General features: G+C 39.7%; 1 protein-coding gene across 2 annotated transcripts in view; it reads right to left on the reverse strand.

The window, feature by feature from the left end:
* The window catches only part of Fhl1 (four and a half LIM domains 1), a 58,900-nt gene extending 50,438 nt beyond the window's left edge, over positions 1–8,462 (reverse strand). The window contains exon 1 of one of the 2 annotated variants that reach the window (XM_078034226.1): positions 8,306–8,462. The gene's annotated coding sequence lies outside the window, so the exon portion shown is untranslated. Of the gene's footprint in view, positions 1–8,070; positions 8,210–8,305 lie in introns of those variants that run through there. The other variant, XM_013358541.3, reaches the window with a different exon arrangement.
* Positions 8,463–18,494: the final 10,032 nt, after the last annotated feature.

The raw sequence follows: 18,494 nt of genomic DNA on the forward strand, positions 1-18,494 counted from the left end.
TTGTTCTTTCCTTTCACTAGCTTTAACTGTGTTTGAAAAAAAATTGTCCACATCCATCTTTATCTGTGCATTTTATGTATAAAGTAGTTCAAACATGAGGTACATGTACATCTCAATGGTTTAAATTTGGAGGAAAATCCATTTTTAGTAGAAAATAGAGATTACCATAGGAAGAGCTGAGAAGAGCTGACTACTTACCGGTGATGTATATATTTATTAGCAAGCAGTAATGATGAACAGGGACAAAAATCGTTTTCAAAACACACCCCCTAGGCAAAGGAACAATGTTCTCATTTGTTCAAATAGTAAGCCCTTATCAGTGAATATCCTATTCATTATTCCACATAGCTTTAGCATTTTGGGGACCCTGGCAGTAAGAAAGAAAAAAGGCAAAGTAGACAAAAGAAAAGGACCCAGAGAGCTACATAAAGAAATGAAGAGGAACAAGGCATAAGGGAAGGAAAGCTAAGGAAGTTTTATTAAAAGAGTGTAAGATTAAAATAAGTGTTATGTGTACATGTGTATGTTTTAATGACACTGTACTGCCAGCATTTGCTATAATTTAACTTTCTATCCAGATTTCCAAAAATTCAATCTTCAAATTCAACAGACATCTCATTTTATAGAGCAATAGTCCAAATAGTGGTTTTCCAGGTTACCATGTCTAAAGACTCTTAAAGTCATCTTTCATTTTCATACTTGATATGCCTTTGTACTTGTCCCAAAAGCCAGGGGAAATTAAAGTGAGGGCTAGATGAAGGCAAGAAGTTCACTATCACTAATATTCAATTTCAATTCAGCAAGTGATATGAAAAATTCCTGAACAGCTCACAATTGTTTTGATCATTTTCGAAAATTAAGATGTATTTGGGCTTTTGGTATCCTTCAATACAGTTAATATTCTTCCACCACAAAAACTTATTCTTTTTGAGGGGTGGGCCACCAGAAAGTTCTTGTTTATGAAAAGTATTTAACTGCAAACTGACCTGTGTATAGAGAAGACCAAAAAATCCAAACTGCAAAAAAATTTAATCTGGAACCATGACACTTTATATGACCTTGATTCAGGTGCTTCACCTCATTCAGTCTCCTGTTTCCTCTTCTGTAAAATGAAGGGAAGGATGGGGACAACCCCTTCTAGCACTGTATTCTATTAATCAAGTTGAAAGAGAGAAATGTGAAGAAGCCAACCTTAAGCTTCTTTAGATAGATGTCACAAGGAAGCCATAGTGTGGTTCTCTACCCTGGCAGCTTTTCCATTTCACTCACATTATGATCATGACTCTATCTAGATATGCAGCAATGATTTGAAAACTCTTTTAGTAGTCTCAAGAAACCTTAGAATACATTTATAAATTGGATACTTTGCAATGATATTGAGTCCACCATTAAAAAATGACTTCATTTTGAAGATATACAAAATATTGTCACTAATTTCTCACTTAGGGGGTGGATCATGCCTGATTTTCCTTTTCTTATTTAGGGTTTTTCACACTTTCTGCATTTACCTACAATAATAAAGTACTATTATCGTTGAAAAATTAGATTTTCCAAAGAATGTGTTCAAGTTTTGCCAGATCCCTCAAGTATACTTGAGGGAAAATCAGTGGGGGGTAGGCCTGGGGATGAAGTTCAACTGTAGAGAAGTCGGCCCTGGGTTCCATTCCCAGTGTCACAAATAAATTAAATAAATAAATAAAGTAAAGCCAGTGGGTGGGGGATACAAAATCAGGCAGCATCACCACGTGTGTCTATACACAGAAGTTGATTATCCAAATAGCTGATTGCTACAGTCAGAATCAGGACATTATTATTATAATCAGAATCTATAGCTCACAGTCCAATGTGGAAATCAAAACATGCATTTTATCTAAATAATAGTTTTTCTTTGCAGCATTCTGGCCCTTGAGAATCATGGTTAAAATTCCTTTCCAATTTAAAGTAAATGAAATGAAACATGAGGTCCATTTTTTGCATGTGCTTATGTGCACGCGCGCGCGCACACACACACACACACACACACGCTTTCCAGACAAAATGTGATTATTATTGTACTTTAAAATTTTTTTCTTCTTTTTATGCTCTAAAACAAAATACATAAAAAGTTAAATATTTAGCTTTCAAAACAAAACACTCCCATATAGATACACAAGTATCAATCTGATAATGTTTATTATCAAAACAACTTCTATAGCAAATACGCACATTTAAATTGTGTAAAAAAGAATTCAAAACGAAATACTGTCATTACTGAGTTCTATATAACAGTTCTAAGGAAAGCAGAAGGTGAGCTGCTGAAAGGATATAAACACTGGTAACTTCCAGATTAAAGGCTATCAAAGCACTGCCTGAAATTTTCAGATAAGAAAGAAAATGAAGATCTCTTAAAAAAATTCCATGGTGCATACTATAGGGATACTGCCTCATCGATGTTCATAGCAGCACAATTCACAATACCTAGACTGTGGAACCAACCTAGATGTCCTTCAATAGATGAATGGATTAAAAAATGTGGCATCTATACACAATGGAGTATTACTCTGCATTAAAAAATGACAAAATCATGGCATTTGCAGGGAAATGGATAGCATTAGAGCAGATTATGCTAAGTGAAGCTAGCCAATCCCTCAAAAACAAATGTCAACTGTCTTCTTTGATATAAGGAGAACAACTCAGAACAGAGCAGGGAGGAAGAGCATGAGAAGAAGATTAACATTAAACAGGGATGAGAGGTGGGAGGGAAAGGGAGAGAGAAGGGAAATTGCATGGAAATGGAAGGTGACCCTCATTGTTATACAAAATTACATACAAGAGGAAGTGAGGGGAAAGGGAAAAATAACACAAGGGGGAGAAATGAATTACAGTAGAGGGGGTAGAGAGAGAAGATGGGAGGGGAGGGGAGGGGAGGGGGATAGTAGAGGATAGGAAAGGCAGCAGAATACAACAGTTACTAGTATGGCAATATGTAAAACAGTGGATGTGGAACCAATGTGAATCTGCAATCTGTATACGGGATAAAAATGGGAGTTCATAACCCACTTGAATCAAACGTATAAAATATGATATGTCAAGAGCTATGTAATGTTTTAAACAACCAATAATAAACATTTTTTAAAAATTCCATGGTGAATACAATTCTCATCATTTGAGAAAAGTACAGAAATTTACCTCTCTAGTCTCTATCTGAATACAGCAAAATCCATTGTTGACTACATATTACCTCTGAAATTACCTTTTACTCCACTCTCACCACCAGGCTCCTCAACTCACCACCAATCTTTACAGCAAATAGCAAGGCAATGACTTAGTCATGGGACATCAATTCAAATCCCAACTCTGTCACTTATAAATTGTGCAGTCTAATCTTCCTCCCTCTCATCTGTAAAATGTGCAACATAACAACCATGCAGAGTTGCTATGAGGATCAAATTAGATAATTGGTGTAAATTCAACCAGTATACTTTCTGGAGCTACAGCAGGTATTCAATTAATGTTGATCCCCCTTTACCCCTTCTCCTGCCACTTACTCCAAGATTGATCAAATTTAACATTCATGATTTTAATTACTCTCAACAAAGCTCAATGGTATATAGGACATGCAGCAATTTTCACTTTAAGTAAGATTTTGAATGGTGTATGCCACAAGGGAGACAGTATGAAATTGTGCTCAAAACGTAACTTGAGAGGACTTAAGTAATCTTAATTTTGATCTCTATTTCCAAACTTGAGAGCTGTGAGACCTAGGGAAATTAACTTTACCTCTCTGAATCCAGTTCTTCACTTGTAAAATGAAGAGAATAGACAATGTATACAAGCTTCTGGCACACACTACCATAAATGGTAGCTGTTGTTATTCTAATTTTTCAGATCAGTGTGCAGGACTAGTCACTTTTAAGACTAGCCAAGTGAGCTCAGCCAAGTACTCAGTCACATGAACACACTGTTATTGTTCTCTACTCTCCTGGAGTTATGTTTTACTGCATTTTGTAGAGGAAATTACATCAACCTTGGCTTCATTGACATTTCATTACTTCTTTGTTGTGGGGTGCTGCCCTGTGCATTCTAGGATGTTTAGGCAGCATCCCTGGCCTCTACCAACTAGATGCCAGTAATTGCATCTGGCAAAAATGTCTCCTGGATACTGTCCAAAGACTCCTGTGTGGCCCAGTCCCCTGGTGGAAAAAAAATCCCTGGTCTAACATGATCCACACACAGGGGTATTCTCCAAGATCTCAGGAGGTAACCTTGCAGAAAAATCTAAGGTTTAATTGAGCTATTACTTAGTACTATATACTCTTCTGGGCTTCATCATGTATTATTATCCATAATTCAAACCTTGCCACAGAAAAATAATTTGTAGGGGGAGGCTCGGTCTGAAATCAGAACATGCTTTAAATCACAGGAAGGGATGCTGGCTATTCACTTTTCACTACTCTTATTCTATATAGTGACACAAAGCTGAATTTTAAAAAATCTGTTATGTTCATTTGCTTTATATAAAACTTATCTTTACATACACATTGTATATGTAAATCAAATTACCACTCTATACCCTGTGAATATGTACAATAATGTGTGGATTAAATATTTTAAAAAGAAAGAAAATAGCATACAATTCAAGATAATTTATACACCATGTTACAGTTTTCCCTCATTATGAACATGGGATCAGTTCCAGAACACCCTATGTATACCAGATTCCAGATGTCCTTGTGTAAAATGGCATAGTATTTGCACATAACCTATACACATCCGCCTGTATACATCCTGTGTGCATCAAATCATCTCAATTACTTAAAATGCCTAATATGATATATATTCATGTAAATAGTTGTTATATTGTATAGAGAATAATGACAAGAAAAAAACTGTAAATGTTCAATAGAGATGTGATCTTTCTCCCAAATATTTTTAATTGTTGGTTGGTTAAATCCAAGGATACAGAGGGGTCAACTGTATTACCCAAAACAAAAAAAGTATGTCTTGGTTGGGAAGGTGAGGCAGAATTTATGCAGTGAATAAGTCACTAGAAAGAAATGACTTCACTATTTGCATGCTTGAAGCATGTTAAATGTGTATACAATTATTACATTAATGTCCAAATGACCCCAGACATCTCTGGATAACTCACAATAGATTCATTGTCCATTTTTCGTTTTAATAAACATACCAGAAACGCAGGAGCCATTTTTTATCCACTATGTATGCCCACACCTAGTACGAAAGCCTCCACCAGAGGTAACTCAGTAAATGTTTGTTGAATAAACGAATGGTCATACATATACTCTTACTTAATTAAGTACTCTGTTCTCTCTCTCTCTCTCTCTCTCTCTCTCTCTCTCTCTCTCTCTCTCTCTCTCTCTCTCACACACACACACACACACACACACACACAAATCTTTCTTTGCTTTTGTGCAACAGGAGCTGAAAGATCTCTTAAGAGAAAATAATTAAAATCTACTCCCTTTTACCCCAAATCCAAACTGAATAGTTCAATTTAAAAAAAAAAGTGTAGGCAAAAGTTGGGGAAAGCAGCCAAATAGATAAGGCCTAAAGTTCAAGCAAGCAGGAACATTTGTTCAACTCCCACAAGGTTATAAAAGCCAATGTTGCTGGCACCAGGGGGAAAAAAGGGAGGGGTGGGACAGAAGGGAACCCAGAGGTGGAGAGAAGGAAAACAGGGATCAGTCTCAGGAGATTAGTTGCCATTCCTTCAATAAATGGCTATATTTTTAAACTGTTCAAACTTCAGAGGTGAGGGGGATTTTCTCACACAAAGCTTTGACTTAAAAATTACTTTTCCAAGGGACATTGGCAAAATCTTTGAGAATGTTTAGAAAGATCATTTGATCATACTTTTGCTAATTTCTGAAATTCCTTTGTATTTTTCCCTCATATCCCACGGGAGAGCAACAGGTTCTCAAGAAAACAGGTAAAAGACATTCCCTTTACCCCTTCTTAAGGCCCACTTCCCACCAACATGTTGGTCTTTGTAAAGTATCTTAACACTTTCAGCATTTTATTCCTCAGAAGGCAAAAAAATTGGACCTGTATTGCAAAACCATATTATTTTTAAGATGGTTGTGTTTGTACAGAATGCAAATCAGACTAGCAATGGTACCTACAACAGCATAAATAAATGCATTTTCACCCATCTTTGTAACCCAAACTTTATTTCCACTTTAATGTTTTTAGAAAATTATCTTTTTCAAGTGACCTATTGTGCTGATATTGTACAAGAGGAATTTTACCAATTTAAATCTTTTTAAGTTTCACTCAAAGATCTAGACTGCTTGAAAAAATATTTTCCTTTTCCAAAAATTAAATATCAGAATGGTAACCTAGAATTTTAAAGCACCATATATGGTTACAGAATCTATATGGTAGTCTTAGACTATGTACTTACTGTGAGGTGGTTTGGGAAAATCGTGACCTAAGTAGCTGACCAATTTCCTGTTGCATAAAAATTATATTTGCCCTTAAAAATGTTAAATAAGCAATTTTAAAGACCGAAGGTAAAGACTAGATTGGAACCTTATGTAACCAAAATGCAAAAGCATTATTGCTCCACCACATTAAAGGCCAATGTCTTTTTAATATGGATTCTTCTTAAGTAAATATAAGCATGGGTTTCCAAAGGCAAAGCTACCATCCCAGAAGCCCTTGCTTCTTCAGTATAAGGAACCAGGAGGACCCCAATGCCATTCCTGAGGATGAGCTCGGGTGCTAAAGCTTTACAAAATTCCAAGGGGCCTATAATTCAAACTTGTGCTATTCTGCAAATGTTCACATTTCCAAGGAACAACATTAACATTTACATTAAAACTGTCTTAATCAAGATATCGAAAAATATTCCTGGTGTTCTATAAGCTTGCCATATATTTGATAACCCAGAGAAGAATTACAAGCAATTACAAAATGATGGCTTCAATTAGGAAAACTGGATCTGTTCCAAATTCAAATCAAAGGGGGCTCAGATAGTCCCAATGGAATAATTTAAGTGAATAATACAGGGGATTTCCAGCAAAGACATGCGTTTATCCTACTATTTCTCCTCTTCTGAAAGCCAAGAAAAATGTTACAACGATGTACCTCTTACCCTTCAGGAAATTCAAGAACCAAACCTGCTATCCCGTTAATAGACCTTGTTCTCTCCTTTTCCCAAGGGGGTCTCCCTAGTACAGGGTTTTATTGTAAAGGGCAACCAAAACAAACCTGAGAAACTCGCCTGGCCCCAAACGCAGAAAATAATATAGCACTGAACACGAACCACACACAGCGTTTCCCTTAGCCTCGCTGATTTTCAAATCTCTACCTACTCCTGGAAGACTAAGAGGCCCAGAAGAATGGAAGAGAAAGAGAAACTTCGAAAGCAGAAACCTTTCCCCCAGAACCTAGATTAGACGGCACCTTGTAGGGATTTCAAGCTTTTTGAGACTGAAAGGTCACACCCTGCGGTTTTGCAAACCCACCTTCTAAGGCTCAACCCGGTGACACAACCTTCCTCTTGGCTTCTCTAGGTTCCACGCTGGATTTGAAATCCCCCCCTCTTCCCACCCCCATCTCCCCAGCCCCTGCCATCCCCTTGAAGAGCAAAACCACAGCGGGCCCTCCCCCACTCCTCCACGCTCTCTGCACCCCACCCCCACTCCTTCCACCCCACCCCCAGCATCCCCGACGAGAAAGCCACTGCTAGCCCCCTCACTTCCATTCCCTCTCATCCCCACCCGTTATCCCCATGGAACAAACCAAGGGAGGTCCCCCACCTCCTACCCCTCCCAACAGCCATCCTTGATGGGGAAACCAAGGGAGCCCCCACTTCATATTCACCCTCCCCCCACCACCCGGGTAGCTATCTTTGAAAAAACCAAAAGGTGCCCCCACCTAGCCTGACTCCCACTGCCCGCCAACCTTGGTGAGAAACACCAGGACCACGTTCACTCCCTCCCCATCTCCACCCCCCAGAGGAAAACGTGGAGAGAGCTCCCATTTTACTCCCGCCCCCCACCCCCGTTCTACTCCTTCCTCATCTCCCAGTGGCGAAAGCCCCAAGGAGGCCGAGGCACGCACCCCAGGGGACCTCCCAGTCCCTCAGCCCGCACCCGGCAGCACGGGGTGCCCCAGATGCGGCGAGGCCGCCGAGGCCCGAGGCCGCAGGTACCCAGCCCCAGAAGTGCAGGCAAGCGGGGCCGCGGGGACCAGCCTGGAGCGGCGACGGCTGTGGCGGGGCAGGAGGGCAGCCGCTCCCCCGGGACGCGGGCGGGAGGCACACACGCATGCACACGCGGAGAGAAAGCGGGCTTACTGCCTGGGGATGCTCGCCCGCGCAGCTGTCTCGGTGGCGGCGGCGGCCGCTGCCTGCACCGAGGCCGAAGCGCAGCGGCGGCGGCGGCGGCTGCGGACTGAGCCCCCTCGGCCGGGCGCTGGATGTAGGGCGCAGGAGGGGCGGGAGGGGAGGGGCGCGCGCAGGGAGGCGGGAGGGAGGGGGAAGAAGCGCGCGCGGGGGCGGGTGCGGCCGGCTGGGGCGGGGCTGGGCGCGCGCCAGCCCGGGCTCTGCCCGCGGCGCGGGGGCTGCGGTGCGGGGTGCGCGCGCGGGAGCCGGCCAGGCGGGGGCGGGGAGGGGGCGCTCGCCACGCACCCGGCGCAGCCTCGTATCCCAGGCTCAGGAGAGGCCCGGCTTGCCTGCGAAGCGCGCGCGCGAAGAAGGTGTGGGGAGGTGGTGGCGGGCGCTTCCCCGAGGACCCGTTACCGGCCAAAGGCGGAGAGGAGGGTGGGCTGGGGACGCCTGGGACCCCCTCCCTTGCGCCTCAGGCCTTCGTAGGCTGGCGGGGAGTCACGAGTCACTGCAGGCAGCCGCGGCCAGGACCGGGGAGGTGGGAGCAACAAAGAGAATCGGCGTCTCGCCTCGCCAGGGGCCTCAGTAACCTGCGCACCTCCTGCAGAGCGGCGCGGGTCTGTAGTGCACTGGTCTCAGCCCCCTACTGCGCAACCCCGCAGTTCAGAGCCTGGCTGAAAGACTCACCGACTACCCCTCCCTGTAATAACTAGCTGGAGGGCATTAAAGGAGCCAGGTCCTTAAGCCTAGTGCCACCACCCTGAAGGCTTTACATCGTTCAGAAAACACTAATGGCCGAGCTGCGCGTGGCGACTCATTCATTCATTTCACTGAGCCTCACCGTGTGCCAAGCGCTGTGCCTGACGCTGGAGATACAGCGCAGTCAGGCAGACACTATCGCTTTATCCTAGGATCTTGAAATCTAATTTGGGAGACAGACTATAAAGAAGTGAGAAGATAGTCACATTTGTATAAAGCGGTGCATGCAGGAAGAGGGGGGTGCAAATAATGTGGTCAGGAGAGGAGGAGGTGGCATTTAAGCTGAGCCCTGAAAGATATGAAAGAAGCAACCACCATTTGAGGGGAAATCAAGGAAAAGCTTTCCAGAAAGAGCAGATGTAAGAAAGCCAGAAAGAGGGGGCAAATCTCAATAACTTGTAACTAAAAGGTGGTGATTGCGGTTGGTGCCAGGAGTGCTGGGGAGAGTAGCAGAATGTAAGGCTGAACAGGTTGACAAGATCAGATTGTGGACTGCATCCTGGTCCTCATTTGAGGCCGTTTTATTCCAAAATCAATGAGAGGCCATTGAATGGATGGCTTAACCCTGGAGCATCATATGATCTGATTTATATTTCTTTTAACTGTTTTTTCCCCTTTGGGGATGGTTGTAGATTTTCATGCATTTGTAAAATAATACCAATTCCTTGTGCCCTTACCCAGTTTTACTCAGCTTAAATTGCAAAATGAAACTACAATATCACAACGAGAATATGAACATTAGTACAACCTTCAGATCTTATTCAGATTTCCCATTTTACTTTAATTCATTTGCATGTGTCTGCTCTATACAAATTTATCACTTGCATCAGCTGTATATCCACCACCACAGTCAATAAAACAGTCATCTTACAAAGATCCCTTCAGTTGCCTTTTTATAGCCACAGCATCACCCCAGTTTCCTGGGAATCCTTTACCAATATCAACCACTAATCTCTTCACCAGTTCTATAATTCTGATATTCCAAGGATGTTATGTAAACCAGGTGTGGTGATGCACTCTTGTAACCCCAGTTACTCAGAAGGCTAAGGCAGGAGGATCAAAAGTTCAGGGCCAGTCTCGAAACTTAGTGAGACCCAGTCTCAGAATTTACAAATAAAAAAAAAATGTAAGGTCTGGGGATGTAACTCAGTAGTAGAGTCCTCCTGGGTTCCCAGCACTGCAAAAAAAAAAAAGAATGTTATGTTAATGAATAATAATACTGTATAGTCATCCCTCAGCAGCCACAGGGGATTGGTTCAAGGATCCCCTTTGGATACAAAAATCCACAGATGCTCAAGTCACTTATATAAAATGTCATAGTATTTGCACATAACCTATGCACATCCTCCCATCCACTTTAAATCATCCCTAAATCCCTTATAATACCTAATATAATGTAAATGATACTATGGTTGTTATAGTTTGTTGTACAAAGAATAATGGCAAAGTCCATAGATGTTCAGTACAGACACAATTACTTTTCTGCAGATGCAGAACCCACCATAATGGAGGGCCAGCTGTACACATTTTAATATTGCACATATCCACTCAGCTTGATTCCCTTGAATTTCACCCAAATTTTTGCATGTATCCATAGTTCATGCTTTTATTGCTGAGTAGTATTCTAGGTCAGATTTATCTTTTGAATTCCTCCTTGACTACTGTGTGAAGAATGGTTCAGAGGAGATTAAGAACCATAACCAGGAAACTAGCTAGGAATCTTTCCAATAATCTTAATGAAAACTGACAATGGTTCAGATCAAGTTGGTGCCAGTGGAGGTAAATGGAAGTGTTTGATAGAATAGGGCTGGAGAGGAAATTGGAGTTGAAGTAGAGACAGTATAGGGGAAGCAACGATTTTGAGACCTTTCACTGTAAAGTGGAACAGAAATAGAGTAGAACTAAAGGTTTAGTAGGGATTAGGGGATGTTTTCCTTCTCTCTTTTGAATTTCAAAAATGGAAGTCTGTTTATAAACAGTTTATGGACAATCAGTTGGGAGGTGCTGGTGAGGTATGAAAGAGAAGACTTTACTAAAGGAGTCAAGTCCAGAGGTAGCATAAGAGTTGAATTCAAGGAGAGGATTGGCCATCAGTCTGGAAAAAGACTTTCTCAATTGTAAGGAAGACCATGGAGGTGGAAGGTAGTCCAGCAGTGTGTTTAGATCAAGCTAATAGGGTCTGTTGACTCTTCTCTTCCCACAGCTTACAAACTGGGTGGTGGCTTCTTTTACCAGAGATAAGTCCTCTTCTCTATCCTGGACTAAGCCCTTCTCTTTTCCCATTCTGACCTTTAGAAGCACTCAAGTTCTGTCTTTCTGGGATCAAGAGAAGCCCCATTACACATTGCCTAGGAAAAGAGGAGCCATCCATGCTCCCCCCATTACAGAAGATAATGAATAATCAGCTGTGCTGCAGATAACTCCCCTGAATACCAGCCCTGTGCCCAGCCTAAAATAAATGGCCAAGGAGCACCCAAGACTCTCTGTCAAGGAAACTTCTGGCCATTCTTTAGCACTCAGTCAGTATTAGTTGTGGTTCATTCTTCAAAAATCCCCTTCTTTTCTTCCTCCATACCTTCCCTCCTTCCTTCTCCCTACCTCTCTGCTCCGCTCCTTGCTTCCTGCTTTCTACCTTCCCCACTTCTTTCTAACCTTCTGTAAACAGTCACATTCCTTTACTAGGTACAAGGTCGCACCTCCCACATTGCCCAAGACAAGGACAGCCTCTTAACACTTGGTTTCCTTGGATTGGGATGCAACTTCTGGAGGTCATGGAAACGCATTGTTTCATTTAAAGCATGCAGGGTACTTGTGGTATGTGTTGCCAAATAAGCAAAACAGATAAAAAGAAAGGGGTTGCACAGACTGAGAGCTTATTGCTATATTTTCATAATGTTTTCAGCATTAAAAAGCAAAAATAGACTAAAATCAGTATGATCTCAAATATGATCATTTCAGTTTCCATTGGAGCATGGAAATAGACACGAGGAGAAGGTCTTCAATTTTTAACAGCATTTAAAGCACCTTTGAAAGGAAATAATGGAACATTTATCAGCCCACAAAGCAATCAAGTCCTTTGCCTCCTCTTCAAAAAGTAACATTAAGACCATTAATTCTAAGTTATTGAAAATGTACTACATACCAGACAGTGTGCATACATAATTTTATTTACTCTCATGTTAGATACTATTATCCCCATGTTACAGATGAGGAAACTGAGGCTTAAAGAGGTTAAACAACTTTGAAGTCAGGATTAAAACAAAGCAGTGTAACTCTAGAGCCCACCCAACAAATCAGTATACTATACTTTCAAAAAGGCTGCTTCTTAAAGGTAAGTGATTTGTTTTTTCAAAGTGGCACAGAGTCCTTCATCTTCTTTTCCCTGTTCCTGAGCATCAAGCATCCCCTTCTACAAGGGACCTCATGCTGTCAAACACGTGGTTCATTTCATGATCATGCAACATACCAATGATGGAATCCAACATAACTCTCAGGGAGTATATCTATGTCTCTGGCCAGCCTCTTTCCACTCAGATCTTATGGTCCATGAATCTGGAGTCTAGAAGGATCTTGAAATACATCTTGTATATTTCCTTCATGAAACCTTTGGCACTGCAGTTTCTTCTGCCTGGAAACACAGTTTCAGTGACTTCCTGACCATCTCTGTATTTCACAGGTAGCTTAACCTCAGGAGATACAAAGATAAACTGCCCCACACACCACCTACCCCCATCATGACCTATTTATTTTCTGATATTTTCTGTCTCCATTAATGGTGTGGCATCCTTCAGATGCCCAAAGTAAAAACTTCCATTACTTTTGACTCCTTCACAACAAATAAGCTACCAAGTCCTACAAATTCTACTTCTGAAATAATGAAACCTTCTAACTTGTCCCTGAGCAGCTCAGGCAGAACCCATTGCTCTGATGGCACTTGATAATCATGATGTATTTGGATATTTCATGTTTATTCCCCCCCACCTCCAGATCATAAGTTTCTTGAGGACAGACAATATAATGTGTCTTTCCTGTTTATGACTCCAGTTTCTTGGAACATGGTAGGCATTAAAATAATAGTTACTTTTAAAAATATTTCATCAGAGCCAAACGCGGTGGTGCACGCCTGTAATCCCAGCAGCTCCGGGGGTGGAAGCAGGAGGATCGAGAGTTCAAAGCCAGCCTCAGCAATTCAGCAAGGCGCTAAGCAAGTCAGTGAGACCCTGCCTCTAAATAAAATACAAAATTGGGCTGGGGATGTGGCTCAGTGGTCAAGTGCCCCTCAGTTCAATCCCTGGTACCAAAAAAAAATCATCATGACAAAATGGAGAAAATAGTGTAATGAACTTCCATGCACCATATACTCAGCTTTCACAGTTTTATCAACACATGACCAATTTTTTAATAGTCACCCTACACATTCCATCCAATGCACACACACACACACACACACACACACACTGGGCTACTTTAAATCAAATGCAAGATACTATGTGTTTCCACCAAGAAATATCTCAGTATATATTGCTGAAAGAGAAAGATTTTTTTCTACCTTTTTTTTAAACATAGGCACAACATAATTATCACACTTAAGAGTTGTTAACTGAAGTTCCTTAATACCATCAGACTCATGATTCAGAATTCCCTTGAGTAGCTGGGATCATAGGTTTGTGGATATCTCACAAATATTTTCATTCAATTTATTCCAACCAGGATAGCCCCATTTATTATATTTGTCTATTCTCTTTTTAACTAATAGTTCTTGGATGAATGGATGGATGGATAGATGAATGAGTAAATGAGTTATCCCTACTTTCTCTTACCCACTTCTTCCATCATTAATTTTACAAAGACCCATCCATTAGATATTAGAACCTGTTCAAACTGTTCTCTGATACTCCAGATAACAGTAATATCTCCCCTTTTCCACAGCATTTTTCATAAATGTCTATAAGATTACATTTAATCATATAGTAAAGATTTTGGGAAGATGGCTTATCTTTCCTATAAATTTTCAAGTTACTTGAAAGTAAGTAAAATGTTTTACTCATTTGTGTGTACCTATTGGCCCCAAGCAGAGGATCTTTCTCATATAACAGAAACAAATAATTTATTTCTAAGATGAATGGAGTTGATTATTAAAACTCACATCCATAGGGGCTGGGGCTGGGGCTCAGTGGTAGAGCACTTGCCTAGCATGTGTGAGGCACTGGGTTCAATCCTGAGCCCTGTATATAAATAAATAGGTAAATAAAATTTCACAAAAAGATCCATTGACAACTAAAGAATATTTTAAAAAAAACTCAGTTCCATAGACTCCTCAGTGTAGACATGTTTCCAGTCTGATCTTAGCCTCCTGTTGGTTGTATGGCCCAGGGAAAGTTATAAACTCAGGTTGTCTTCAAATGTATGTGTTCACATGCTCCCTAAAGTAATTTTGAAAACCTGTGTACCTTTCCCCACATATTCTAAGTTGATACCTTAACTTTTTTCATGTCATGTTCAAATAGTTACAAAAGGAAGCTATTTTATAGTAAATATTGACAGTAAATGGTTGTATCACCTTTTTGAGTATGTCCAATTGACTCTAAATATAATAACCTATACCCACTATCAATCATTCAAATATACACGATTAACCCAGAAAAATGGCACACACCTATGATCCAAGCTACTCAAGAGACTGAGGCAGAAACATCTCAAGTTCCAGGCCAGCTTCAGCAACTTAGCAAGACCCTGTCTCACAATAACAATTTTAAAAGGACTGGGGATGTAAGTCAATGGTAGAGCACCCCTGGGTTCAATTTCCAATCTGCAGAAAAAGGAAACAATTCAAAAATTTGCATTGTTCCCTTTTTCTCCTTAAACTCATATCTCTATTCATTCCTTCCACAGAATTTTGCCCTAAAGTAATATATTTTATGCATGTAAATCTGTTTTTAAAATCTGTTTTTGATCATTCTATATATGTCTCATGAACAAATACACACACACATAAACATATATTATTTAGATTATAGAGGGAGAATTTTTAGAGATGAAAGAAATATCTTTCAATCTGCTCACAAATTTGTGAATAAATAAATATTGCTTATTGTTAGAATAATTCAGTTAAGTATCAATTTTATTTTGGTTCTTTACTTTTTTAAAAAAATGCAAACACTAAGAAACTTTGTTCACCTAAATAAGTAGAAGGAAGTGAAGAGTTTTTTTCTCATAACATTGTCACACAAACCTTTGTGTTACTTCTTGAGTTATATACCCAAAATCCCAATGTACTCTATCATCAAAAAAATAATTTTAATGATTTATTAGCTGACAATGCCATTAGATCCTTCAGCAATTTTGTTGAAGGCAAAGAATTGGAATCCACCTGTGTTGCAAAAGGTCTTGTTATGCAGTGATTGGGGTCATTTATTTTTCCACACCAACACCCTTATTTTGGCTTTCGGCTTTGTTTGTCACCAGGAGGTTTCTTACCCCTGGGGCAACACATCAAAGTCAGATTAGCAGTGGAGGGATGCTTGGGAGGATTGGCTTTCTTTTGTAAAATGTGAGGAAAGTTTTTGAGAAAGAGGATGAAGGCAAGGAGAATCCACCTGCCTGAGAGAGTGTTCCCAGACAGATCAATTTTTTAAAGTTGACTGAATATCTAGTAATTGATTTCTTGACAACTGAATGTGTCCACAGAGTCTTGGCACTTCTTCATGTATCCCCAAAGATATGTGTACTCTAATGTGACTCAATTTACCTTTTCCCAGTTTTGACATCTGCAGTTAAGGGCTAGCATTAACTAAATCACAAGATTATTTGGAAGATGGAATTAAATTATATATCACATGTAATGCACCTAGTAGAACATCAGACATATAGTAGGTGTTCAGAAAATGTTATACTCCTTCTGCACCTTTCCATCTTGACATTCCTATTTTTATAAAAGTATGATTGATTATCTTTTTTTCTTTTTGTACAGCCTGAAAGGGATGTTTGAAAAAAAGTTGACATGGCCCAAATTGTACATTAAATCAATATAAGGGGGCTGAAAATTTAATCAGGACATTTTGCCGTGTATATTTTTTTAACTTTCAGACATTTTTTAGAAAGAAAAATACAAAGAATAATATAATGACCACTCATACTCCCCCCTCCCAGAATTAACAACTGTTAAACAGTTTATACTTTCTTTCAGTCTCTCTTTTGAGAAATGAAAGAATGAAACACTACCAGTAATTACTTAATAATGGCTACTATCTTTTTTTAAAAAAAATTGGTTCTTCTTAGTTATACATGACAGCAAAATTCCTTTTTGACATAATTATAAAGGCAGGTAATATGCCTTGTTCTACTTCAATCCCCAGTCCGTCTCCTTCCCCTTCCCTTTCCCTACCCCATGGTCCTTTCCCTCTATTGATCTTTCTACTATTTACCCATAGTTGATTTTTTTAATTAATTTCTTGTGGATGTACACAATGGTGAGATTCACTGTGATATATTCACATATGTACATAGAAAAGTTAGGTCAGATTGGACATCAAAAACATGAAAAGATATTCAACATCTCTAGCAATTAGAGAAATATACATTAAAACTCCACTGAGATTTTACCTCATTTCAGTCAGAATGGCAATTATCAGGAATATAAGCAATGATAAATGTTGGTGAGAATGTGGTACTACAAATTGGTGCATACATTCTGGAAAGCAGTATGGAGATTCCTAAGAAAACTTGGAATGGAACCACCATTTGACCCAGTTATCCCACTTCTCAGTTTATATCAAAAGGACTTAAAATCAACATACTACAGTGATACAGCCACATAAATGTTTATAGCAGCTCAATTTATAATAGCTAAACTATGGAACCAACTTAGATGCCCTTCAACAGATTAATGAATAAAGAAAATGTACATATACACAATGGAATATTACTCAGCCTTCAAGAAGAATGAAATCATGACATTTATGGGTAAATGAATGGAGCTGAAGACTATCATGCCAAGTGAAATAAGCCAATCCCCAAAATACCAAAGGTCAAATGTTTTCTCTGATATGTGGAAGCTAATCCACAATAAAGGGAGGAGAGTTTAAAAATTAAAAAAAGAAGTTCAGTGGAATGAACAAGGAGGAATGATGGGAAGGGTGGGGCAATGGGAAAAGGAAAGAGTGGAATGAATGGCTACTATCTCTAATATTAGACTCTTATCTCTCTCCTGAGTCAACCACTATTCTGAGTTGGTTTGCTTTACAACATTATGTTTAATGTACATTTGTGTTATTATTAGTCTATATCATTCTACAACTTAACTTTTATTTGTCTATTTGACTCAATATTATGGCTTTATTCTTTATTCCTTCTTACCTCCTCACCTCCAGTCATTTTAGAACACAGTTCTCTCTTGGTGTCCAAATGGAAATGACTGGTTCTAGGTATCCCCTCAGATACCAAAATCCAAGGATGCTCAAGTCATCTTTATAAAATGGTGTTGTTTTCACGTGTAATCTACAACACATCCTCCTTTATATTTTATTTATTTTTAAGAATATTTTAGTTGTAGATAGACACTATACCTTTATTTTGTTTATTTAGGTTTTTTTTTTTAAATATGGTGCTGGGGGAAGAAAAAACAGTGCCTCACACATGCTAGGCAAGCATTCTACCACTGAGCCACAACCCCAGCCCTCTCCCTTTTATTTGAAATGAACTCTAGATAACTTATGATACTTATTACAATGTAAATTCCATGTAAATAGTTGATATACTGTATTGTTTAGAGAAAAAGAGCAAGAAAAAAATCTCCATAAACACTCCATACAGAGGTAATCCCCCCCCACCGCCCAATATTTTTTTTATATCTACATTAGCTGACTCCTCTGATGTGGAACATGCAGACACAGAGGGCAGACTGTGCATTCTATTTCTATTGTTTAGTCCAAATGTATTTTAACACTTCCATCCTTCTCCCAGACGAGGCAACTTTCCACCCCACCTTGACTCAGTGTTTCTATTCCTTGACATTTTTATTTCACTATGTTTGTTTTTGAGATAAAGTTCAAGTGCCATAATATTTACCAATTTCATGTGCACAATTCATTGGGTTTTAGTATATTCACAAAGTTGTGAAATCAGTTCTACAATCTAATTCTAGGATATTTTCATCACCCCAAAAGAAGTCTCCTTACTATTCATTCTCCCAATTTTTCCCTATTGCCCCCTCTCCCAAGCTCCTTGCAACCACAAATCTATTCTCTATCTTCCTGTATGTGCCTATTTTGGGTATTCCACAAAAATCGGATAATATGTGCCTTTTTGTATTTGTCTTCTTTCCTTTAGCAACATGTTTTCAAGATTCATCTTTTTATTGCTGAATAATATACCATTATGTGGATATTTTGCTTATCTATTA

The sequence above is a fragment of the Ictidomys tridecemlineatus genome, chromosome X (assembly GCF_052094955.1).
Source record: "Ictidomys tridecemlineatus isolate mIctTri1 chromosome X, mIctTri1.hap1, whole genome shotgun sequence".
Classification (NCBI taxonomy): domain Eukaryota; kingdom Metazoa; phylum Chordata; class Mammalia; order Rodentia; family Sciuridae; genus Ictidomys; species Ictidomys tridecemlineatus.